At 36.5% G+C, this 26,904-nt stretch overlaps 1 protein-coding gene across 2 annotated transcripts in view; it reads left to right on the top strand.

Moving 5' to 3' along the window:
• The window catches only part of LOC106090063 (ecdysone-induced protein 74EF), a 230,804-nt gene extending 226,535 nt beyond the window's left edge, over positions 1-4,269 (top strand). For both annotated transcript variants that reach the window (XM_059360390.1, XM_059360389.1), the window contains one exon: positions 2,534-4,269. The gene's annotated coding sequence lies outside the window, so the exon portion shown is untranslated. The remainder of the gene's footprint in view (positions 1-2,533) is intronic.
• The last annotated feature ends 22,635 nt before the right edge of the window (positions 4,270-26,904 follow it).

Here is a 26,904-nt window from a genome sequence, read left to right as displayed (position 1 = left end):
AGCATGAGATGTTTTGTTATGACTTCTAACAACTGTGTCAAATATGGTTCAAATCGATCCATAACCTGATATAGCTGCCATATAAACCGGTCTGGTATCTTGACTTCTTGAGCCTACAGAGGACGTAATTATTACCCGATTTGTCTGAAATTTTGTACAACGGCTTCTCCCATTACCTTCAGCATACTTGTCAAGTATAGACTATAGCCTGATACAGTTCCCATATAAAGCGATCTGTCTATTTTACTTCTTGAGGCTTAAAAGGGCAAAATTCTTACTCGAATTGGCTGAAATTTTTGACAATTACTTCTACTATGGTCTCCAACAGCCAATTTAATAATGGTCCGAATAGGACTATAACTTGATATCCTTTGTTTTTAGTCAAACAAAGGATAAAAGAAAATAATTGTAGAAAAAAAAGAAAATTGTTGTAGTAGAAATCGGGAAAAGAACTCGACAAATGCGATCTATGGTGGAGGGTATATTAGATTCGGCCCGGCCGAACTTGGCATGCTTTTACCTTTTTGATCAGACCTCGTATATGCAAGTATGAACCGATATGACAAGTTTACAATCCTCAGACATCTCATCGTTAAGGGATAATCTTTTCCAAGTTTAAAGCCGACGGCTCCATTCGTTTGAACAATATAGAGACTTCGACAGACATTCAGACTGACGCATTGCGCTATATGAACTTGAAATGTCATGTCTGTCCATCCCTAATCGATGTAGACTATAGATTGCAAGGTGATTTTAATAAAATGTCTAGCATAAAATAATTTCGAAAAATCTTCTGTTTTTTATACCCACCACCGTAGAATAGGGGGTATATTCATTCCGCTTGCAACACATCGAAATATCAATTTCCGACCCTACAAAGTATATATATTTCGGATCGTAAAATTCTAAGACGATTTGACGATGTCCGTGTGTCTGTCCGTCCGTCTGTTGTAATCACTCTAGAGCCTTCAAAAATTAAGATATTGAGCTGAAATTTATCACAGATACATCTTTTTGATGCACGCTGGTTAAGTTCTTGAACGGGCCAAGTCGGACCATATTTGGATATAGCTGCTATATAGACCGATCTCCCGATAAAGGGTCTAATGCCCACAAAAGCTCTATTTTTTATCCGATTTTGTTGAAATTTGAAACATTGAGTAGTTAAAGGCTTCCCGACAACTGACCCAAATATGGTTCAGATCGGACCATACTTAGATATAGCAGCCATACAGACCGATCTCCCGATAAAGGGTCTGAAGACCATAAAAGCTTTATTTATTACCCCATTTCACTGAAATTTAAAATATTGGGTTATTTCAAGCCTCCCGACATCTGATCCAAATATGGTTCAGATCGGACTATATTTAGATATAGCTACCATATAGACCGATCTCCCGATAAAGGGTCTGTAGACCATAAAAGCTTTATTTATTACCCGATTTCGCTGAATTTTTAAATATTTGGGTTATTTTAAGCCTCCCGACATCTGGTCCTAATATGGTTCAGATCGGATAATATTTAGATATAGCTGTCATATAGACCGTTCTCCCGATTAGGGGTCTGAAGGCCATAAAAGCTTTATTATTTATCCGATTTCGCTGAAATTTGGAATAGTGCACAGTTTTAAGCTTCTCTACATCCGACAAAAATATGGTACAGATCGGTCTATATTTAGATATAGCTGCCATATAGACCGATCTCCAGATAAAAGGTCTGAAGACCATAAAAGCTTTATTTTTCATCCGATTTAACTGAAATTCGCAAAAGTGAGTTATTTTAAGCCTCCCGACATCTGACCTAAATATGGATTAGATCGGTCTATATTTAGATATAGCTGCCATATAGACCGATCCGCCGATAAAGGGTCTGAAGCCCATAAAAGCTCTATTTATTACCCGATTTCATTAAAATTTGAAACAGTGGGAGTTTTAGGTCTCCCGACGTCCGACCCAAATATGGTTTGTATTGGACAATATTTAGATATAGCTTCCATACAAAGCAATCTGCCTATTAAGGGTCTGAAGCCTATAAAAGCTTTAATTTTTATCCGATTTCGCTGAAATTTTAAATACACAATGCAACAGTGACTTATATTTATTAGACCACACAATGTCCGTATTGCATTTGGGTGCATAAGTTATTCAATTTTCAGCAGATTGTGGCGAAATGGGGGTTTGCATATACACCCGAGGTGGGGGTTATCCAAAGTTCGGCCCGGCCGAACTTAATGCCTTTTTACTTGTTTTTTATTGTTATGTGTTTCAGCTTTCTTTTTGCAAGAATCTTTCTCTGACGGTAATAGGTGGGGATACAAATTAATCTCAAGGGTAAAGTGCTTTATGTTGTTTGTGTATTAGCTTGTAAGTAGAAAATCTCGGATTAAATATAGGGACTCAACCGACTTTAACTTTCTCTCGTTAGTGCGAATAACTATCAGTTTTTATTTGAAAAGTAGGTCGTAGATTTCATTATAAAATGAAAAATTAATACTTATGCATATCTCAATTTTTCTGTCTCTCTTCTTCACCAGATTTCCAGCATTTGGATACACGCTTTTATGCCTTGGAAGATGATGCATAGCTGCAAGGGAAATATATGCGCTTTGAGTCATTCACGCATAAGCGAAATTGTTACCCTTGTTTAAACAGAAAAGTATCGTGTATAGAGATTGTTAATTGGATCATAAGAAGCTAGGAAACGTTTCGACTTTTGTCCCCAACGACACCAAGGAAGAGTCCCACTAGAGAAGGCAGCCAACTGGCTTAGCAAAGTAATGCAGATACCATGGACTACATAACGACAGAGTACCATAGCAATAAAAGGGCTGTAAGTCCCACATCCCAATCGCATCAGATACATAGAGAGCATCACAACAGTGGGCGTTTCTAGGTTCCGGGAAACTTTGGGAAAAATTGAATTGAAGCCGAGCTTAAGATTTTTCCCCAACCCTGCGCCATCGGGAAGGTTGGGTAAGCTGTATGAGGATAAGCGTGTCCTTGAACATGAAAGCAAAAAAGGAAAACCAACATCAAACAAAACAAAATAACCCTAACAACCTATATGTGTTAACTTTATAAAAGTAAAATGTGAACAAATTCACAACTCTTTTTCGTAATTGTAAAATTATTATTCTTTTTTTTTTAATTTTCGGTATAGTAGTGTTTTCGTTTTTCCTTTGCAAGGCCAAAAATTGGAGAGAAAAAAAAAACGCAATTGTTTACCTTTGTTCTTCACAAGCTGTGCTATTGGCTTACAAAAACAAACAAAGAAATTATCGTTATCAACTAAAACCCACATTGGTTAAGTCTAATTTATTCTGCACTCTTGTATGCAGAATAGGCAAATCAACTAAAATTGTGTAAATTAATCGATTTAGAAATATTTTCAAGAAAATACATAACATACATACATATATTTACTATACAAGACAAAAGCAGGATCATATCCAAGATATGACGGTATGATGATGCATCGTAGTTTCATAAGGGATATGTTGGATATAGTGTTGTAATTACATACAGTTTTCTATTATCATTATTATTATTACTATAACTATTAGTATGGATTAATTAATTGATATATAATTGTTAATAACGTTTAAGATTTATTCTATTACCACTATTATTACTATTATTATTATTATTATTATTATTATTATCATTATTATTACCATTACAATTACCATTATCATAATTAGAATTATTATTATTAATAGTAGAAATATTCTATTCTATTTGTAGCTGTTTAGCATAATTTTTACTCTACTCTGTATTTTATTTCTCATACATATATGTATGTGTGTTTTATCTTTTAATTTTATTGTTTTTTTTTAGTCTTTCACCGAGTGTAAAAAGAACAACCACTTTTGCTGTACGATGAATTATTTTTAAATCAAACAATCAATTTGTATCATATTTTTTGTTTTTGTTGCTTATTTTTTAATTCGAGAAAAAAAAACAAAAAACAGAACAACCTAAAGTAAACTTGAAAATGTTGATTTTTTTTTTTTTTGATAATAATATTAATATAATAATACATATGTGTAATACTACAATAATTGAATTTTTAGTAACTTCTTTTTTGTTTATTTTTTAAAAATGGAAACAATTTTTTTTTTTTGTTTCTTGTTAATTAAGGCAAAACAACCAGAGAACTATGCAATAATAATTTAAACAAAACTCAAACGTTTTATGTTCAAACTACAAGTATGATCATGAGAAACCAAAACCCCCGCCCCTCTCTTGAAGTGAGAAAGAGAGAGAGAGAGAGAGAGAGTAGGTGAGCGTGTGGTTGTTTTTGCTTTTTTTGGGTATTTAACAAATTAGGGATTTTTTTTATTGAAAAGCTCCCTCCTTACAAAAAAAGTCTTCCAAAATTACAGACGCTTCCATAATCACCAACATCAAAGAACAGCATTTGTTGTCACTTACAAATGAAAAATACTTTAAATATTTGTTATTTCTCATAGTTTTGTATTTTTTCTTAAAGTTTTTTTTTCTATATATATGATCTCTCATTAAATGTTACACATAAATGTGATAAGCCAATCCAAATATTAAAAAAAAAAAAACAAATTAAATCACCACACAGAACTAGGAGCGTGGTAATTGAAGTGGGGCAGAGATGAGCACGTATCGAAATAAGAAAACAAGGAAGAAGTGGTAAACAACCATGGTGAATAAATACTATACGTTCCATCAAGTATTGGTTCTATACAGCTGGACGACCTAGCTCCCAAAGGGAGGATTGTCAAAAATCGAAACCCTTTATGATATCGATAACAGATTATATATTAGATGTCATGCGATAACAGCAAAATGATGATTTTCTCTTAGCCATTTTTGACAATAATCGACACAATTGAAAATTTCATATTACAAATTTGCTATGTTGCCGATACCCTTCCCCCATACAAGTATGTAACATGATATCGATAATATATTATATGTTATCGTCATGTTATGTTATGTCATGTGCTAACACCAAAATAATGATATTCTCCTACCCCTTTCTGACAATAGTCGACATATTTGAAAATTTCTTATTAAAAATTTGCTATGTGGCCAATACCCCCCCCCCCCCCCCATACAAGTATGTGGCATTGTATCGATAATAGATTATATGTTATCAATGTCATGCGATAACAGCAAAATGATGATATTCTCTTAGCCCTATTTGAAAATAATCGACATATTTGAAAATTTCATATTAAAAATTTGCTATTAAAAATCATGCCTCATACAAGTATGTGGCATGATATCGATAATAGATTATATGTTATCAATGTCATGCGATAACAGCAAAATTACGATATTCTCTTGCCTCTTTTTGACAATAATCGACATATTTGAAAATTTCATATTAAAAATTTGCTAAATTGCCATATTTTCAAATCGATAAATCAAAATCCAAATACTTGAAAGCTATTGTAAATTCTCCCATTTATTTATTTCAGTTAGAGTGAACATCAAATAAATGTCTGTATCTTAGTTAACGATATCTTACTCGTTAAACAATAGATTTTTCCATATAAAACCCTGCTACTGCATACCAATTTGTTTAGCTTTTCTCTTTTAAGTTAAGCAATGCAAACGATGCAAATTTTGCCCGTGAACATTCCTCTAAGGAACAGGGGCAAACTTCTCACTTATCAATGAGTGCAGACCGCTTCAAGTTTAAGCTCAATGATAAGGGGCCTCCTTTTTATAGCCGAGTTCGAACGGCGTGCCGCAGTGCGACACCTCAATGGAGAGAAGTTTTACATGGCATATTACCTCAAAAAATGTTGCCAGCACTAGGAGGGGAAACCACCTCGGAAAATTTTTCTAATGGTCTAGCCAGGATTTGAACCCAGGCGTTCAGGCATTATAGGCGGGCATGCTTACCTCTGCGCTACGGTGGCCTACATTTTATGGTCATTTTACAGTCCGTTAAGATGTTCACACTCGATCTTCTCGCTTAAGTATCAGACAACCTCACGGCCGTGATTTGATGGTCTCGCCAGGATTCGAACCCAGGCGTTCAGCGTCATAGGCGGATATGCTAACCTCTGCGCTACGGTGGCCTCCATTTTATGGTCATTTTACAATCCGTTAAAATGTTCACACTCGATCTCCTTGCGTTAGTATCAGACAACCTTGCGCATTCCGTGATCGCCCGGATCTCCTCCTGCAGAACTGCTATTTTTACTAAATTTCGTGATATCTTCCTCCTCTTTATATTTTCATCGCAGAACCGCAATTTTGACTAAATTTCGTCATATCTTCCTCCTCTTTTTATTTTTATCGTTTCCCGGAACCGGCAAGTGGAGTGAAGCACCTTCTTGCATATGCTTTTGAGCCATTGAACGTAGACACTCACCAACATTGATGATGGTGTACATTTCATACAGCTCACGGTTCGTCGTATCATAGAGAAAGAACGCGTTGAGAAGCGTCTCGTTGATGCAATGCAACTCTGCTAACAAATGTCAAAATTTCAATCGCAAAAGTTAAACAAATCTTAACTTTGCCACACGTGTGGCAGCACAGAATGACGCTCGCTTTCAAGCGTCAAAGTTGAAAATTTGTTAACTCTTCTGCGTCACTTTTGAGGGATTTGTGTGCATAGTTGCGTTTTTGCAACGCAACGGTCAAAAACAAAACTCAATGCGCTCATTCTGTTTAGGCCTTAAATGCTGTTTTATCTGCTTACGTAAGTGCCCATGCCTTGGATGCATTTAAGAGCGCAGATAATATGGACATTAACTTCTAGCTGGAAAGTATTTGGATGTGAGCAGCAGCTTTTTATGAAACACCTATTTGAAGCAACAGTTTGCTGCTAAAAAAAAAACCCCCTCCAGCAGAATTTGCCGACTCTCAATTGGCAAATTCTCTGCATTTTGTTCACTCTCCTATTCTGCCATAAAACAAAAGGACGCGAATGACTTCCATTTCTTTAATGATTGTAAACATTGAGACTTCTCTTGTATCAATGATACAAGGATTAGTTCAATGGCAAGGAACCTCAGAAAAGCGTGCCGCAGAGAGAAACCCCTTCTGTAGAAATGTTTTTAGGTGAGTACTAAATGTTTTGAGGCTCTCGCTAGGATTGAACATGCTAACGCAAGCATTTTTTTTTAACATTTTTGATAATCGCCATAATTTATAGTCAAAAAACCGTTCATTCGACAAACTGAGGCAATAGTCCTTACCGATCATTCAACATGATTTCTGGCCGCCTGTGAGCCTGAACACCAGGCTTCGAAATTTCTATGCCTTTCCATTCCATTACTAAATGCTGGCAATGTTTATTCGTTTTAAGACCATGTTTAACTTAGCTCCTAAGTGGTGGTACTTGGGTGGAGACACAATATCAGACATGAACCAACTTAGGGGAGTGGTATTGAAAACAATTAAGGATTTTGTAAGTAGCACGGAATTCCTAACTTAAAATTTTCTTTTTAGAGGTTACTTTATAGTTTTTAGAGCGCACAACAAGCCGATTACTGGCTTAGGTGTATGTTCATAGTGTTATGGGGCAAACTAACCTAAGTGGTGTTGCTCTACGCGACGCCATATGAGTTCTTTAAACATTGAGCTTTAACTTATGGGTCGATTATGGATTGCAACTTGCGTTGCCAGAAGATAAACCACGAAGTAAAAAATTAGTATAAAGTTGGAAATTTTTGTCAATTTCATGCATAATCAGTATTTTTTTACTTCAGCTACTAAGAAATTCGAACATTGTTGTAACAAAATTAGGCCGTTGGCAACGCATCTGAAGTTGGGTTGCCATTTATAATCGATCCATTAAATCACTCCCACTCTCCCATGTGCTCTTTCATACTGCCAAATAAAATACGCAAGCGGGAACGAATAGTAAAGCACTTCAAGTTACTATTCGAGCTTAATGATTATTGTATAAGCTGTCTTGAAGAGGATAAGAATGAAACGTTCGACTTGTTTCTCTCTATATGCGGTTCTGATCTTCACCCGCGTCAGGAGGTTATTCTTCGATCTGCGAGCTCTTAGGGGCCAAGTAAGAAGATCCGTCGGGGGACACTTGCACACTCTGGGCCGAATGCTGTTTCGGAGATGCATATAAATGTGTGTACTTCCAATTTCTTTGGTTTTTTTTTTAACTTGAAAAAAATCCCAATAAACTGATAAGGAAATCAAATAATTTTTATACCCACCACCGAAGGATGGGGGTATATTCACCCTTTAAAAAAAAAAAATATATATATATACATATATATATATATATATATATATATATATATATTTGGTTCATTAAGTTCGAAAATGGGCTATATCGGACTATATCTTGATATAGCCCCCATATAGACGGATCTGCCGATTTAGGGTCATAGGCCCATAAAAGCCTCATTTATTGTCCGATTTTGATGAAATTTTGGACAGTGAATTGTGTTAGGCCCTTCGACATCCTTCGTCAATTTGACTCAGATCGGTCCAGATTTGGATATAGCTTCCATATAGACCAATCCTTTGATTTTCGGTCTTAGGCCCTTAAAAGCTACATTTATTATCCGATTTTGCCAAAATTTGGGACAGTGAGTTGTGTTAGACCCTTCGACATCCTTCTTCAATTTGGATATAGCTTCCATATAGACCGATCTCTCGATTTAAGGTTTTGGGGCCATAAAAGCCACATTTATTATCCGATTTTGCCGAAATTTGGGACAGTGAGTTGTGTTGGGCTCTTCGACATTCTTCGTCAATTTGGCCCACATCGGTTCAGATTTCGTTATAGCTGCCATATAGACCGATCCTCCTATTTAGGGTCTTAGACCCATAAAAACCACATTTATTTTCCGATTTTGTTGAAATTTGGGACAGTGCGTTGTGTTAGGCCCTTCGATCCTTCGTCAATTTTGCTCAGATCGGTCCAGATTTGGATATAACTGTCATATAGACCGATCCTGCGATTTAGCGTCTTAGGACCATAAAAGCCACATTTATTATCAGAATTTTCTTAAATTTAGAACAGTGAGTTGCGTTAGATCAGTCGACATCCTTCGTCAATTTTGCTCAGATCGGTTCAGATTTGGATATAGCTACCATATATACCGATCCTCCGCTTTAGGGTTCTAGGCCTATAAAAGCCACATTTATTATCCGATTTTGTTGAAATTGTGGACATTCAGTTGTGTTAGGCCCTTCGACATCCTTCGTCTATTTGGCCCAGATCGGGCCAGATTTAGTTATAGCTGTCATATAGACCGATTTCTCGATTTAAGGTTTTGAACCCATAAAAGGCGCATTTATTATCCAATTTTGCTGAAATTTGGGACAGTAAGTTCTCTTAGGCCCTTCGACATCTTTCTTCAATTTGGCTCAAATCGCTCCAGATTTGGATATAGTTGCCATATAGACCGATCTCCCGATTTAAGATTTTGGGGCCATAAAAGGCTCATTTATTGTCCGATGTCGCTGAAATTTGGGACAGTGAGTTCTGTTAGGCCCTTCGACATCTTTCTTCAATTTGGCCCTGATCGGTTCAGGTTTGGATATAGTTGCCATATAGACCGATTTCTCGGTTTAAGGTTTTGGGGCCATAAAAGACTCATTTACTGTCCGATGTCGCTGAAATTTGGGACAGTGAGTTTAGTTAGGCTCTTCGACGCCCTTCTTTAAATTGGCCTAGATTTAAATATAGCTGCCATATAGACCGATCTCTCGATTTAAGGTTTTGGGGCCATAAAAGGCACATTTATTGTCCGATTTCGCCGAAATTTGGGACTGTGCTTTGTGTTAGGCTCTTCGACAACTAGAACCAAATCGGTCCAGATTTGGATATAGCTGCCATGTAGACCGATATCTCAATTTAAAGTCTTAGCCCCATAAAAGACGCATTTCTAATCCGATTTCGCTGAAATTTGACACAGTGACTTATGTTAGGCATTTCGACATCCGTGTCGTATATGGTTCGGATCGGTTTATTTTTAGATATAGCTACTATACTTATTAGTATTTGGTCCAAATCGGAACATACTTCAAAAAAACTGCTATGGGACATAAGGTATGAAATTTTCACCGAATTTTGATGAAAGGTGGTTTACATAAATACCCGAGGTGGTGGGTATACAAAGTACGGCCCAGCCGAACTTAACGCCTTTTTACTTATTTTTTTTTTACGTTTGAGATTAAAATTTTTTTTTTTCCTTCAAATTTAAGTAAAACTGCCAAAACCAACAACTTTTTGTCCTCCGATTCATTGAAATCAGCTGATTTTATATAGGATGATTTTGAGGAATTGGCGAACAAATCGAGTGACAAAAAGTTGGTGGTTTTTGCTAGTTTTTGCTAAGTTTTGTGAATTTACTTTCAATAAAAGCTTTTCTGAAAGAGATAAATTTGGAATTAACGAAATTTGAATTAAACGTTAAATTAGGCATAGAAAATCTGTGTAATTTGCATATTTATTATTTTTTTTTTCAAAAATTAGCCTAAACCCTGCCACCTTCATTACCCGTCCAAACCTTAAACCAAAAAAAATCTTAATTTGTTAAATACCAAAAAAAAAAAATAAATTGCAGCTGTCTGCTAACTACATCGACTCCCCTATTTTGGAGCTATCTATCAAAGAAGGAGCTATCTATCAAGTTAAAAAAAAACAACAACAACAATATATACTTTTTGTAATATTTTTCTTTATAATTTAGCAAAGCTAAGTGAACGTTACACAAAAATAAGAAAAAAAAGAACAAAAATAGAAACAAATCAAAACTGTGTAAAAAAAAAACGAAACGAAACAAAAGAGAAAACTTAATTTTTTAGTCCAATATTTTGTGTTACCAACTACGTATAGCTAGCTACAACACGTCTATGTACTTGCAAAACTGTCCCTCAAACACACAACAAAACAAACCGTTCAAAACAATAGACTTTGGGAATTCTTTTTTGGAAATTCTTGCTAATCACCTTAACACTGCCCTCGTGCAACTGCAACGAAAATAGTTTCAATAGTTTGTCTTTTTTTTTTTGCTACAAATACTTTCAAAACTTTTAATTTTTTTTTTTATTTTTTTGGAATTTTTATTTCTTCTTGTGTATGTTATGCAATGATAATGATTTTTTGTACATTTATTTAATAGTAAATTGTTTTTTTTTTTTTTGTTTATTGTTTATAAATAATTAAATAATAGTAGCATACTTTTGTACATTGCCCTCATGTCCTTGGCACTGGTCACTGGCCTGAGATGATGGCATGTTTAAGGTGCCACAAAGCCAAGGATACGAGAGAAACAACTGCCCTACACTGCCTGTAATTTACACTCGATTCAATACGAAATGCAAGAAAGCAAAGCAAAGAAAAACTAAACATAAATTACAAAACAAAACAAAACAAAAAAAAAACTTAAACTAAAACTATTTAACATATAAAAACCAACAACAATGTAAAGTGCAATCTGTTATGAATCTTAAGTCTTGTTTTAATTTAATTTTATTTTGTCTATGTGTGTGTGTGTGCGGGCGTATGTTAGCCGAACAACAGAATTATGTTGAAAATTTTTCGTTTTGTTTATCCAGTACATACACAATTACATGCACACACACATGCATATACATACATATATTATATATATATATATAATTTTTGTGATTCCATGTGTTTTGGTTTTGTATTTTATTTTTTAGTTTTTGTTTTTATGATTATCTTCATTTGTGTAATATTTAACAAAACTACAAAATGTGAAAAATGTTTATATATTTTTAATTGTGTAATAAAAACAAAGTACTTTATATTATTTAAAAATAAATTTATTTTTATTTTAAACAATTTTTGTTTTATTTAATTTTGTCCAACTGATCAAAAACAATTAAAAGCGCACGGCCGGACCAACACCCATTACCATGAACATATTTCTAATCGTAAGGCGCTGGTGCTATATTTGTTCATCACAGTTGAAACACACATATTTTTCGCGGTTGCTTTTTAAAGCACTTCAAAAATCTCAATGCAAACATATGACTTTTTTCCTAAGTAATGAGTAGAGAGCGGATACATATGCAAATCCTTATATTTTTTGGAGCATCGGAAAAAAAATTTAAAAACACAGAAATTTGTTTCATCGAATGTAGGTTTGGAAAACGCTAATAAATTTTTGCATATTTTATGCAAACTGCAGATATTGCATATCTTTTGCACATTTAGCACATCTTTTGCATATTTTGTGCATATATTGCACATATTTTGCATATCTTTTGCATAATTTGTGCATATTTGATGACTAAACTAGTAAAGAGGCGTTAAGTTTGGCCGGGCCGAACTTTAGATACCCACTACCTCGGTTATATATGTAAACCACCTTTCATCAAAATGCGGTAAAAATTGCATACCTTATGTCCCATAACAGTTATATCGAAATATCTCCCGATTTGGGCTAAATTTTAATAAGTACAGTAGCTATATCTAAAAATACACCGATCTGAACCATATACGACACGAATGTCGAAAAGCCTAACATATGTCTTTGTGTCAAATTTCAGTGAAATCGGATTATAATTGCGCCTTTATGGGGCCAAGACTTTAAATCGAGATATCGCTCTATATGTCGGCTATATCTAAATCTGGACCGATTTGGGCCAAATTGATGAAGGATGTCGAAGAGCCCAACTTAACTTAAATTTAAAATTTCAGCCACATTGGAAAATAAATGCTCCTTTTATGGGCTCAAAACCTTTAACCGATAGATCGGTCTATATGGCAGCTACATCAAAATCTAAACCGATCTGTGCCATATTACAGAAGTATGTCAAGTAGCTTAACTTTACTCACTGTGCCAAATTTCGGTCTGGTCCAAATAAACGAAGGATGTCGAAGGGCCTAACACAACTCACTGTTCCAAGTTTCAGCAAAATCGTATAATAAATGTGGTTTTTAGGGGCCTAAGACCCTAAATCGGAGGATCGGTCTATATGGCAGCTATATCCAAATCTGTACCGATCTGGGCCAAAATGCAGAAATATGTCGAAGGGCCCTTAGATAACTCACTGTCCTGAATTTCAGCAAAATCAGATAATAAATGTGGCTTTTATGGGCCTAAGACCCTAAATCGCCGGATCGGTCTATATGGCAGCTATATCCAAATCTCGACCGATTTGGGCCGAATAAACGAAGGTTGTCGAAGGGCCTAACACAACCCACTGTCACAAATTTCAGCGATATTGGACAATAAATGCACTTTTTATGGGCCCAAAACCTTAAACCGATAGATCGATCTATACGGCAGCTATATCCAAATCTGACCCGATCTGGGCCAGATTAAAGAAAGATTTCGAAAGGCCTAAGACAACTCATTGTCCCAAATTTCAGCAAAATCGGATAATGCATGTTGCTTTTATGGGCCTTGGACCCTAAATCGGAGAATCGGTCTATATGGCAGCTATATCCAATACTGGACCGATCTGGCCAAAATGCAGAAATATGTCGAAGGGCCCCTAGACAACTCACAGTCCCAAATTTCAGCAAAATCGGATAATAAATGTGGCTTTTATGGGCCTAAGACCCCAAGTCGGAGGATCGGTCTATATTGTAGCTATAACCAAATCTGGACCGATCTGGTCCAAATAAACGAAGGATGTCGAAGGGCCTAACATTACTCACTGTTCCAAGTTTCAGCAAAATCGTATAATAAATGTGGTTTTTAGGGGCCTAAGACCCTAAATCGGAGGATCGGTCTATATGGCAGCTATAACCAAATCTGGACCGATCTGGGCCAAATTGAAGAAGGGTGTTGAAGGGCCTAACACAACTCACTGTCCCAAATTTCAGGAAAATCGGATAATAAATATGGTTTTTAGAGGCCTAAGACCCTAAATCGGCAGATCGGTCTATATGTAGGTAATATCAAGATATAGTCCGATATAGCCCATCTTCGAACTTAACCTGCTTATGGACCAAAAAAGAATTTGTGCAAAGTTTCAGCTCAATATCTCTATTTTTAAAGACTGTAGGGTGATTTCAACACACAGACGGACGGACATGTCTAGATCGTCTTAGATTTTTACGCTGATCAAGAATATATATACTTTATAGGGTCGGAAATGGATATGAACAAAATGAATATACCCCCATCCTTCGGTGGTTGGTATGAAAACGCTAGTTATCGAGGATGGCTTAAGCGATTTAAGCTTATTTTTGTATGTACCCTTATAATAACTCAAAAATACGAATCTTGTGTTAAGTTTGGGGTCAACCTATTGGGTGAATCGCCCAACCCGAAAGGACTTTGGTACATTGGGGCAATATCTAATTCAAATGTAAGATATTTGGACACATTTCATCTAGACTCGACCGAAGGGTATCCAAATTTGGCTCATCAGAATACTAAGATATTACTTAGCACTAGAAAGACCAAACGGTCATATAAATAATAATTGATACCCTCCACCATAGGATGGGGGTATACTAATTTCGTCATTCTGTTTGTAACACCTCGAAATATGCGTCTGAGATCCCATTAAGTATATATATTCTTGATCGTCATGTCATTTTAAGTCGATCGAACTTTCGAAGAAGTAAAGCTAGCCGCTTTTTACTTTGCACAAATACTTTTTATTAGTGTAGGTCGGCTGGCATTGTAAATAGGCCAAATTTAGTGGAATTCAAATTGATTCATAATCTGGTATAGCTGTCATATAAACCGATCTTGGGTCTTGACTTTTTGCGCCTCTAGAGGGCGCAATTCACGTCCTATTTAACTAAAATTTTGCACGTAGTGTTTTGTTATGACTTCCAACAACTGTTTTTAGTGCGATTCAAATTGATTCATAATCTGGTATAGCTGTCATATAAACCGATATTGGGTCTTGACTTCTTGAGCCTCTAGAGGGCGCAATTCTCGTCCGATTTGACTGCAATTTTGCAGGTAGTGTTTTGTTATGACTTTCAACAACTGTGTTAAGTATGATTCAAATCGGTTCATAATCTGGTAAAGCTGTCATTAAAACCGATTTTGGGTCTTGACTTCTAGAGTCAATAGAGCGGGAAATTCTCATCCGATTTGGCTGAAACTTTGCATGAGGTGTTTAGTTATGACTTCCAATAACTGTGCTAAGTATGGCGCAAATCGGTCAATGTTTTGATATAGCTCTCATATAAACCGATCCCCCTATTTTACTTCTTGAGGGTGCATTTCCTATCCGATTTGGCTGAAATTTGCCATGACGTGTTTTGTTATGATTTCCTACAGCAGTACTAAGTATGGTGCAAATCGGTATATAACCTGATATAGCTGTCATATAAACCCATCTGAGATCTTGACTTCTTGAGCCTCTAGAGGGCGCAATTATTATCCAATTTGGATGAAATTTCATTCAACGGTTTCTCCCATGACCTTCAACATAAGTGTTAAATATTGTCTGAATCGGTCCATAACCTGATATAGCTGCCATATAAACCGATCTGGGATCTTGATTTCTTGAACCTCTAGAGGGCGCAATTATTATCCGATTTGGCTGAAATTTTGTTCAACGGTTCCTCCCATGACCTTCAACATACATGTCTAATATGGTCTGAATCGATCAATAGCTTGATACAACTCCCATATAAACCTATCTCCCGATTGAACTGAAATATAACAATGTTCAGCATTCATCGGACTATAACTTGATATAGCTCCAATAGCAAACAGTTCTTATTCAATATTCTATGGTTGCCTAAAAAGAGATACCGCTCATAGAACTCGACAAATGCAAACCATGGTGGAGGCTATAAAAGATTCGGCCCCGACGAACTTAGCTCGCTCTTACTCTTACTTACTCTTGCTTAAGGTTTTAAATTTAGCTCAAAGATTTTGTTTTAGATATGTTAATCTTTAGACTGCCGTAGCGCTGAGGTTAGCATGTCCGCCTATGACGCTGTACGCCTGGGTTCGAATCCTGGCAAGAAAATCAGAAAATATTTTTCAGCTGTGATTATCTCCTCATAATGCTGGTGACATTTGTGAGGTATTTTGCAATGTAATAAAAACTCTCCAAAGAGGTATCGCTCTGCGGCATTCCGTTCGGACTCGGCTATAAAAAGAAGGTCCCTTATCATTGAGCTTAAACCTGAATCGGATAGCGTTGAGTGATATGTGAGAAATTTACCCCTATTCCTTTATGAAATGTTCATAGTTTGAAAACTTTTCAAATTGATTGTGAGTCCGCATTTTGAGAACAAGACCCAGGAACGGCCGAAGAAGGCTTTGAAAAGTAAGCTTTGGTTCGGGTTAATACAAAGAGGACACAGCGGAACAGCTTGTCGTATTTAAAACGTATCTTTTCATCCCCAAAAAAAAAAAGACGTTTATTTGAAGCGCAAAGATTCCACATCATTTTTGTACCCTCCACCATAGGATGGGGGTATACTAATTTCGTCATTCTGTTTGTAACCCCTTTAAATATGCGTCTAAGACCCCATAAAGTTGATCGTCGTGACATTTTAAGTCGAACTAGCCATGTCCGTCCGTCCGACTGTCTGTCGAAAGCACGCTTACTTTGAAGGAGTAAAACTAGCCGCTTAAAATTTTGCACAAATACTTCTTATTAGTGTAGGTCGGTTGGGATTATAAATGGGCCAAATCGGTCCATGTTTTGATATAGTTGCCATATAAACCAATCTTGGGTCTTAACTTCTTGAGCCTCTAGAGGGCGCAATTCTCATCCGATTTGAATGCAATTTTGCATATGGTGTTTTGATATCACTTCCAACAACTGTGCTAAGTATGGTCCTAATCGGTCCATAATCTGAGATAGCTGCCATATAAACCGATCTCCCTATTTTACTTCTTGAGCCTCTTGAGGGCGCATTTCCTATCCGATTTGGTTGAAATTTGGCATGACGTGTTTTGTTATGACTTCCTACAACAGTGCTAAGTATGGTGCAAATCGGTATATAACCTGATATAGCTGCCATATAAACCGATCTTGGGTCTTGACTTCTTGAGCTTCTAGAGAGCGCAATTCTCATCCGATTTAGCACAAATTTTGTACAACGGCTCCTCCCAAGGCCTTCAACATACGTGTGCAATATGGTCAGAATCGATCTATAGCTTGATACAGCTCCCATATAAACCGATCTCCCGTTTTCGCTTCTTGAGCCCCAAATCGGACTATAACTTGATATAGCTCCTCCTCCTCCGCCCTTATTAATTATTCTTTGTTTGCCTAAAAAGGGATACTGCGCAAAGAACTCGACAGATACGACCATGATGGAGGGTATATAAGATTCGGCTCCGACGAACTTAGCACGCCCTTACTTGTTAAAATAGAAATAGCCCAACAATAATAAAGTTCGTGGTCTGTTGCCAAAAAAAAAAATCATTTTAAAGTGAAACTCCATCATTTCGTAGATTGAAAAATTGCTTATAATTTGTTATTCATTCCTAAAATTTTTTTTTTTTTTTTTTTGATTTGAATAATCATTTGAACTTATTTGTTCATTATAGATTTTGTGATTCCGGATACTGGCACACATTATTACAAAAAAAAAAATTCACTATTCTTAGATAAATGAATTCTTTAGCAAAATGTGTAAATCATAAAAACAAAAATAATAAAAAAAAAACTAACGGAACAGGAATTTAGAACTGTTTTGGCGCGAAGTCTCAGACAGAGGTTTCTTTTAGTTAAATTAACAAACATTGTACGATTTAGAAAAATTACCTTTTATTAACTCATACATACATACAATATATAAAACAAATAAACACAATTTGTTTACATATTAAGAGTCATAAATGATGTCATTCGTAAAATTTTATATACCCCAAACTATATACGAACCTCGAACTCGATAAACTCCCCAACTTCAGCAACTTGAAGAAACTTTCAAATGAACATAAATGTACAACCTTTGACATTAGATAAGTAAAAAAAAATTAAGTACAACGAAAACATTACCCAAACAAAATAAATTTTAAAAAAATATCGCATATATACATGCATTACAAAGAACAAAAAAGGCAAAAATATATATAAAAAGTTTACATCATAAAAAGGAAAAGAGAAATTATTTATTTATATATCACAAGAGACGATATAATCGATATACATACATACAAGAGTTTGAAGAGAGTAAGGAACCCCCACCCCCCCCTATATGACCCATCCTTGTAGGGGCTATTCTCACTATCAGTTTCAACTGGCACCTTGTTGCTTGGAGCCCAGGTGGTTAACTTTTGCTTTGCTCACATCTATGGCAACAATCGGTCAGTGGGAAGAACCCCTTGCAACCCCCATTTCTTTCGAATAGATTTCATATTTCCGTCAATTATTTGTAAGAATGCACTTGAAAATACAAACCAAAATAAAGAGAAAAAAATGTTAAGCAAGGACATAACACATATTGATAAAAAAAAATATTTCTAAATACAAGCAAAAAACAACATTTGGACCTCATACTTTAAAAAAAAAAAAAAACCAAACGAAATGTTTAAAATTATTTAAATTTGAAATGATTATAGAAATTGTATTTGTATTATATTTAAAATAAGAGAGCGCAAAACATAAAACAGAAATTTGTACACAATACGCACCTTTTTCTAAAAGAAAAAATAAAGAAAAAAAATGAGAAATATCCTGATTGTAGAACCTTACAAAAACATTTCCAGCTTCCATCTGTCTTAAATGTCTTAAATCGACCGCCTCATTCTCACTTGTGGGGAAACCTAAGTTACAATATCTATACAGTTATAAGCCACAAAAAGCATATATATATTGTATATATATAAAAATAAATATAACAAAATTTATACGTATGCATTTTTTATACATTTACATACATACGTCGAACTCTCTGACTTTTCTATGGTAGAAAGAATTTGTTTATTCCTCTGATTGTTTTAAAATGGTTTCAAAGATGATTGAACGATGACGATGATGTCTGATGTCTGATGTATGACCCCAATAACCTCATTAGTCTAAAACCTTAAGTAAATATTATTATGATATTTAGTAAATATGTACTATTTTTAAGTTCATCAAATACCAAATGAAAAACGAAAACAAAAACAAAAACAAAAAATGAACATGAAAATGGGAACGAGCATATACCGCAATTGGTAAGGAGAATATTATATATATATTAATGATGATAATATTATTTAATTAAAATTTAGTAAATTCTATGCATAAGTTTTGTTATATGTCTTTAATATTAAACAACAACCAAAAGTTAAATTTAAATAAAATATAATACATATGTATATCAAAAGTAAAACGAACAAAATAAACGTTTTTTTCATTTAAAAATAAATACAATGTGGGAGCTAAATCCAATTCTGGACACATTTTTGATGGACCTCGGCGAGCAAAAATATGTTCAAACTGTAATAACTACGGTTGACAAATTGCAACATTATTGCAAATTACCCAAAATCTGACGAACATATATATGGGAGCTATAACTAATACTGGGAGCTATAACAGTAATGTCGGGAGTCATTAGAAAACCCTTCCTTTCGAATTTCGAGAGAATCGGGTAACAAATGACCTTTTTATTGCATTATTACTGCAAATCGAACGAACATATATATGGGAGCTATATCCAAATCTGAACCGATTTTTATGAAATTCACATGTAATGTCGGGAGTCATAAGAAAATCGTTCCTGCCAAATAAGAAAATCGTTCCTGCCAAATTTGCCAAGAGAAAATCGGTTTACAAATGACCAAATTATTGCATTATTACTACAAATCGGGTGAACATATATATGGGAGCTATATCGAAATCTGAAACGATTTTTTCCAATTCTAATACGCTTTGTCTCTAGGCTGAAAAACACGCCCATACCAAATTTCGAAAAAAAAACGGTTTACAAATGACCATATTATTGTAGTATTACTGCAAATCGAACGAACATATACATGGGAGCTATATCCAAATCTGAACCGATTTTTACCAATTTCAATAGGCTTTGTCTCTAGGCTGAAAAACACGCCCATACCAAATTTCGAAAAAACCGGTTTACAAATGACCATATTATTGTAGTATTACTGCAAATCGGGCGAACATATATATGGGAGCTATATCTAAATCTGAACCGATTCTTTCCAATTTCAATAGGCTTCGTCTCTAGGCGGAAAAACACGCCCATACCAAATTTCGAGCAAATTGGTTAACAAATGACCATTTTATTGCCGTATTACTACAAATCGGGCGGACATATATATGGGAGCTATATCCAAATCTGAACCGATTTTTATGAAATTCCCGTGTAATGTCGGGAGTCATAAGAAAATCGTTCCTGCCAAATTTTGAGAGAATCGGGTAACAAATGACCATATTATTGCAGTATTACTGCAAATCGGGCGAACATATATATGGGAGCTATATCCAAATCTGAACCGATTTTTTCCACATTTCAATAGGCTTCATCTCGAAAGACACGCACATACCAAATTTTAAGACGATCGAATGAAAATTGCGACCGGTATTTTGTACACAAATTAACATGGACAGACGGACAGACAGACAGACGGACATAGCTAAATCGAATCAGAAAGTGATTCTGAGTCGATCGGTATACTTATCAATGGGTCTATCTCTCTTCCTTTTGGGTGTTACAAACTAATTCACAAAGTTAAAATACCCTGTACCACAGTAATGGTGTAGGGTATAGTTTCCTCTAAGGTGGACTCAATAAACACAACCAAAGTGCATGCTAGACGGCGCTAAGCCACGGCACTCCTGCTAGGAAATGAGACAAGTTGCGAAACCCTAGAAACTCTGTCTCCAAACGGAGCTGGCCGCGTTCTTGATTGCATTTACGGTAGACGACTTCGTTCGATTTATTGCGAGCTTTTTCAGAGATCGCACTATTCGAGCCGTTATAGATGGGTTCTCATCCGATGAGCACAAATTGACCGCAGGTTTTGTTCTTTCTCCTTCTCTTTTTCTACTTTTCATCAACGATCTGTTGGGTCAGACATCGAATCCGATCTACTCATTTGCGGATGACAATAATCTCTGTCATTCGTATGCATTCGACCATAGGCCACGTCTTCGAGAGATTGAGGACAAGAGGCACATTATTGACGATACACTCTGCCAGGATTTGCTGACCATTTCTGAGTGGAGTAGAATGAATCGAGCAGACTTTAATGCACGCAAGACTCAGTGCAAATTGTTGTCACACAAACGATTTGCTCACCCTTTACGATCATCTTTTTCTATCAACGGTGTAGATGTTGAGCAATCAGAAGCTCTTGATGTTCTGGGCATGAAAATACAAAGTGATGTCCGTTGGGCTAAACATGTCTGTGAAGTGTCGAAAGAAGCATTCAAGTGTTTAGGCTTCCTTAAACGGTGTAAGAATTACTTCACTCCATCTGATATTCTTAACATCTACACCACTTTCATAAGGCCGAAAATGGAGTACAACTGACATGTATGGACTGGAGCTTCAAAATCATCCCTGGAGCTACTGGACCATGTACAGAGGAGAGCGATGGCGTTGATTGGGGACAGTGGGGTATCCAACTCTATTGCCTCCATTCATCATCGTCGCAATGTGGGTTGTTTGGCGCTGTTCTATCGGTACTTTCATGGTGTGTGTTTGTCTGATATTCGTCTTCTTGTTCCTGATGTAAGGATGCATGTCAGGGATACTAGACAATCCAGGAACTCACACCCGTTTGTAATTGATTGGCCAGCGGACCGCACAATGCATTATAGAGAGAATTCTTATTTCGCCCGAACCGTTTGTATGTGGAATCGCCTTCCGGCTAATGTTTTTCCCACCCACATTGACATCTAATGATTTAAGACAAATGTCAATAAGCAGTACTTCCTCTTCCCCCACTCCAATTCCTAATTTCCTCTCGCCAACGCAATGCATTGCATTGCAAAAATATTTAACCTGGACTTGTCATTGAAGGACACCAATTGATTCTCATCTACTTTCTTCTTTCTTTTCTTCTTATGACAAAATATTGGTTCTACTAGCGGAACGTAGAATAGCGTTCCAAGCGCCTCGATCTTCTGCGCTCATTCTAAAATCTCTGACATCAAGTTTCGAGGTGTCTACCACCACTTGATCTTTCCCTCGGGCTTTTGGTCTTCCCGGTTTGCGTGTACCACCGTGTTTGCATTCAAAAGACTTCTTTGCTGGAGCTTCTTCATCCATTCTGACAACATGACCTATCCAATGCAGCCGTTGTATTTTGATGCTATCGTCGTCATACAGCTCGTGGTTCATACGTCGCCTAAATTCTCCTTTAACGCAAACTGGTCCATATATTTTACAAAGAATCTTTCTCTCAAATACTCCAAGCACTGTCTCATCTGCTTTTTATTGTAATTAAATTTTGCATGAAATTAAACTCTTTTAAACTATATTTTATTTATTTTTATTTAGGTTAGGTTGAAAAGAGGGTGCAGATATTAATCCGCCCCATGCCACTATGGACATACACCTAAGCTAGTAGTTGTGCGCTCTAAAAAACTATAAAGTAACCTCTAAAAAGAAAGATTTAAGTTTCGAATTCCGTGCTTCTTACAAAATCCATAACCGTTTTCAATGCCACTCCCCCAAGTTGGTTCATGTCTGATATTGTGTCTCCACCTAAGTACCGGTGTCTGTTGGACGCGAAAGCCGGGCAATGACAAAGGAAATGCTCCAACGTCTCGTCCTGTTCCCCGCATGCCCTACATATGCTATCACTTGCCGCACCGAATTTACATAAGTGAGCTCATAGTCCTATGTGTCCCGTTATGATACCTATAGCTATACTGATATCCTTCTTGCTTCCTTTTAGTGATAGCCTCGTCTTTTTACGATCTGGATCCCCCCCCATAGGATTTTCGCAGTCCTACCGACCGTTTCGCTGTTGCACAATGTTGCATGCGCATTCGTCGCCCACTCCCTTATCTCGGACTGCGTCGACCCGAAAGGCTTCGGGTTAACCAAGTTTATTGACGGCAGTCCTCTGGCCTTCACCGCCAAATCGTCTGCCCTTTTATTTCCCCTCACTCCGTTATGGCCCGGCAGCCAAACGATGGGGATTTTTCCATCCTCAGAGAAGGCGTTAATCTCCTTCTTACACTGCAAGACTGTTCGTGACCTTACCGTCCTGGTTGTTATTGCCCTTATGGCAATTTTACTGTCGGTAAAGATGTTCCCACTCGACGCCCTCGCGTTAGCACCACACCACCGCACGCATTCTGTGATCGCCCGCATCTCCGCCTGCAAGACCGTTTAATGGTCAGGCAGTCTAAAACAGATCTCAATCCCTGGGTTCTCAATGTAAACTCCCGGGCCCACTCTGTCCTGTAGCTTTGATCCATCCGTGTAACATGATCTACCAGATGGCAATACTAGGGTTTCGTCAATGCAAGACTGTGCCTCTGGCAGAAGTGCCTCGCACTCGACTTCAAGGTTCATCTCAGGTATCCAATCGGAAACCTCTCCCCTTCCTTCCAGGTTTCCTATCGTCGCCTCGATTATACCGCGATGGTATGAGCTGCTCCCATCCCCAATCCATTTTTCCCATCGCCTTAAGTCTCATAGCTGCAGTGGCTGCCTCACACTTAATCTATATGTCAATGGGTCGGATATCTAGAATAGTCTCCAATGCCCTAGTGGGCGTGATCCTCATTGCTCCGCCTATGCCAAGACAACATGTTCTCTGAACCTGTTGTATGGTCCTTATGTTGCAGTTTTTCTCCATAGCAATCCACCGAACTACTGAGGCGCAAGTAAGTATTGGTCTAATCACGTTCCTGTAGAGCCAGTGGACTATCCTCGAATTCAGGCCCCATTTGGAGCCTACGGCCCATCTACATAGTGGCCAACATCTGTGAGTCTTCACAGTACGCTCCTGAATGTGACAATTCCAATCCCCTATTTGACGTGGCATTCGCACATTTTTACATTTTTGTACGAAGTCCATTTCTGGTCTCTAGGGTGGAATCAATTTCCTGCCCTGCAGTTTCTAAACAGAATTCTGGAAACTTTCTTCAAGGTAAAACTGATTTCTTCTAATTGTGATTCGTCAAATTGAAGGTATTGATCCCCTCTATGACGTGGCATTCGCATATTTTTGTACGAAGTCCATTCCTGGTCTGAAGGCTGGAATCAGTTTTCTGCCCTGCAGTTTCTAAACAGAAATCTGGAAACTTTTTTCAAGGAAAATCTGATTCCAGTTAAGTGTGATACGTCAAATAGAAGGTATTGACCTCTTCTTTGATGTGCACTTGATCCGCACTTTTTCGTACAAATTCCATTCCGCCCATTATAGATGATTTTCCTAGTTCGGATCTTCTTGATCGCTTGAAATTCCAGTACTTTAAGGCGATATTCTCTGCATTATGTATTTTATGAATAGTTTGAAGCCTTTTGAATGAATTATCGTTTTGTAAAAATGTCATATATAATTAATGATATGAAATGATACAAATAGTATCATTTTACTGATTTCATTTTAAAAATATTTTTTACTGTTTTGGATCACCCTGTGTATTCAGCTATCGAAAATAATCGAAAGTTACCGACGTCAAACTCGGTTTCGCCATGGGTTTGAGAGACTGGCTAAGTTATAGGGACTTTACATGGCACATGATGATGCGTGGTTATTATAATACTATTGGTGAAAATATGGGTATATGCGTCACATGTACACATAACCATCAGCCATGGCAAACAAATCAAAATCATTTGATATTTTCAATAATTGGCGTATGTATATCGGTTACCGTTTACACACAAATGTGTAATCATTACTTGACAGATATTGAAAAACACATACTGGCCAAAATAAGGTTATAAAAAAGAAGAAAAGTATGGAAAATTAAATAAAATCAAAGAAAAGAAAAATCAGTGCTCATTTTTGGCAAAAGCTGTTATCAACCCGCACACACGATGAGTACGATTATGATATGCCGTGTAAACCCTATTTTTTACCTTCTGCGCTTTGTTATTTTTCGGACTTGTTTGCAGAGTGGTAGTTTCCCAACTCAACGCTGAAAAACATAACCCAACGCGCTCATTCTGTTTCGGTGTTGTGGCTGGTACTATGTGCGTATTTCACAGTTGAAAACATAGGTTTTTCGTGATTATTTTTTGAAAACTTCAATGATAACCATGGCAAAACAATTAAAGGTGCTCTCATTTGTATAACAACCACAAATCATATGGTGCAATCCGCCATCTTGCCGTCAAGATGTTATTTCAAAAATGATATTTTTCTCAACACAACTAAAGAAGCGTACGCTCGTGTGTGTACGTGTACAGGTAAAATGAGAGAAAGAGAAACACAAACAAAGAGAAGGTGAAAAAACGGGGTGGTTTGCTTCGAATGTAAGGATAGAACTGACATCTTAATACCGTCCGAGGAGCTGTTTTCATCTGTTCGCGTGAGATCACCTTTATTAATCCACCTTGAATGATAACATAATACTTGTCATGGTACAATTAGGAGCCAGCGTTATGAGTACAACAACAAAGATCAACCTCCAAAGAAACTACCTTGATTGCCAAATGCCGTAAATGCAATGTTAAAGTGGTTTTAAAAATAAACGTTAATTTACAATTTATTTTTTTCAAATGTGTTATAATGATGTATTTTCATCATTATAAAACTGGGTTGTTACTTATAAGTGGAATATCGGATCAAATAAAACATCATTTAAAGAAGAAAAAATCACATCTGTGTTAACAAGCATTTGACATTTAGATTTATGGCAAAACCAAAACCAATATAAAAAAAGTACTCAGATGTTCGCATGACATCACCTTATAAGCGCATCCTGAACAGGGATTCGGAGTAGCGCGTAGAGCGGAGCTGAGTGGAGTGTGAAGCAGAGTAGGCCCATTTTCCCGGAGTGGTAGCGAAATTTGTTGAACCCGGAGCTGAGCGTTTTTCAATCTCAAAATCCGCTTCGCTCCAACAAAATAAAAATACACTTTTCTTGGTTTACGAATTTCTCATTTTAGCGAACTAAAACAACAATTTAAAATTATTAAATTAACATGAGATAACTTAAAAGTGGAGTTACATACTGTGCGCGCGCATTAAAAATGCAACTCTGCAAACAAAGCCTACTAAAGCAAATCGCAAAAGTTAAACAATTTTTAACTTTGACGCCTAAAAACACTACTTTATCTATAGCAACACAGAATGACGCTCGAGCTCAATCGTCATAGCTGAAAATTCTTTAATTTTTGCGGGTCGGTGTTGTGGATTTGTTTGCAGAGTTTCATATTTAATGCGTGCGCATTGTATGTAACTCCACCTTTAAGTCTAGGACTGACTTCATTCGCTGTGAAAATTCCTAAAAATATACTGCGAAATCCGACGGACTCTTGTATTTGTATTTATTTATAGTTTTGGAATACCATGCACAACAAGATAAAATTTTATATGTTACAGTACGGGTCTTTGTTCGTGTAAATTTAACAAATTGTACAATTAAAAAAAATCGTATAGTACTCATTACCACTGCTACGAAATGTGTTCGAAGTTTCAGTGCCAAGATATATTCATTTACAGGTAGTGGTTGTTGCCCAACAACAAAGTGAACTATCTGTCAAAATCAGTGATTAGTGCAACACTGATTTTGAGTATGTTGCTAGTTCGCGCCATCTTTCGGTGTTTGTGTGTGCTATGGTTATAATACACACACACAACTAAAACTCATTGGCAGATAGTTCACTTCGCCGGAAAAAATTGTACTCAACTGTTTACGGTGCCCTACCTGGTAATTATATCATGGTTTGAGAGGCTGGCTAAATTATGGGGACTTTACATGGCACATCGTGATGCATGGTCATTGTAATAGAATTGGTGAAAATATAGGACCATCAGTAATGGTTGCAAAATTAAAATCATTTGATATTTACGATGATTGACGTCTAACGTTTACCGTTTACACAGAAATGTGTGATCATTACTTCACAGATATTGAAAACACA

This window comes from Stomoxys calcitrans, chromosome 1 (genome assembly GCF_963082655.1).
Source record: "Stomoxys calcitrans chromosome 1, idStoCalc2.1, whole genome shotgun sequence".
NCBI classification, from domain to species: Eukaryota; Metazoa; Arthropoda; class Insecta; order Diptera; family Muscidae; genus Stomoxys; species Stomoxys calcitrans.
Note: the sequence above shows the minus strand (reverse complement) of the source record. Positions and strands in the feature narration are given on the sequence as shown.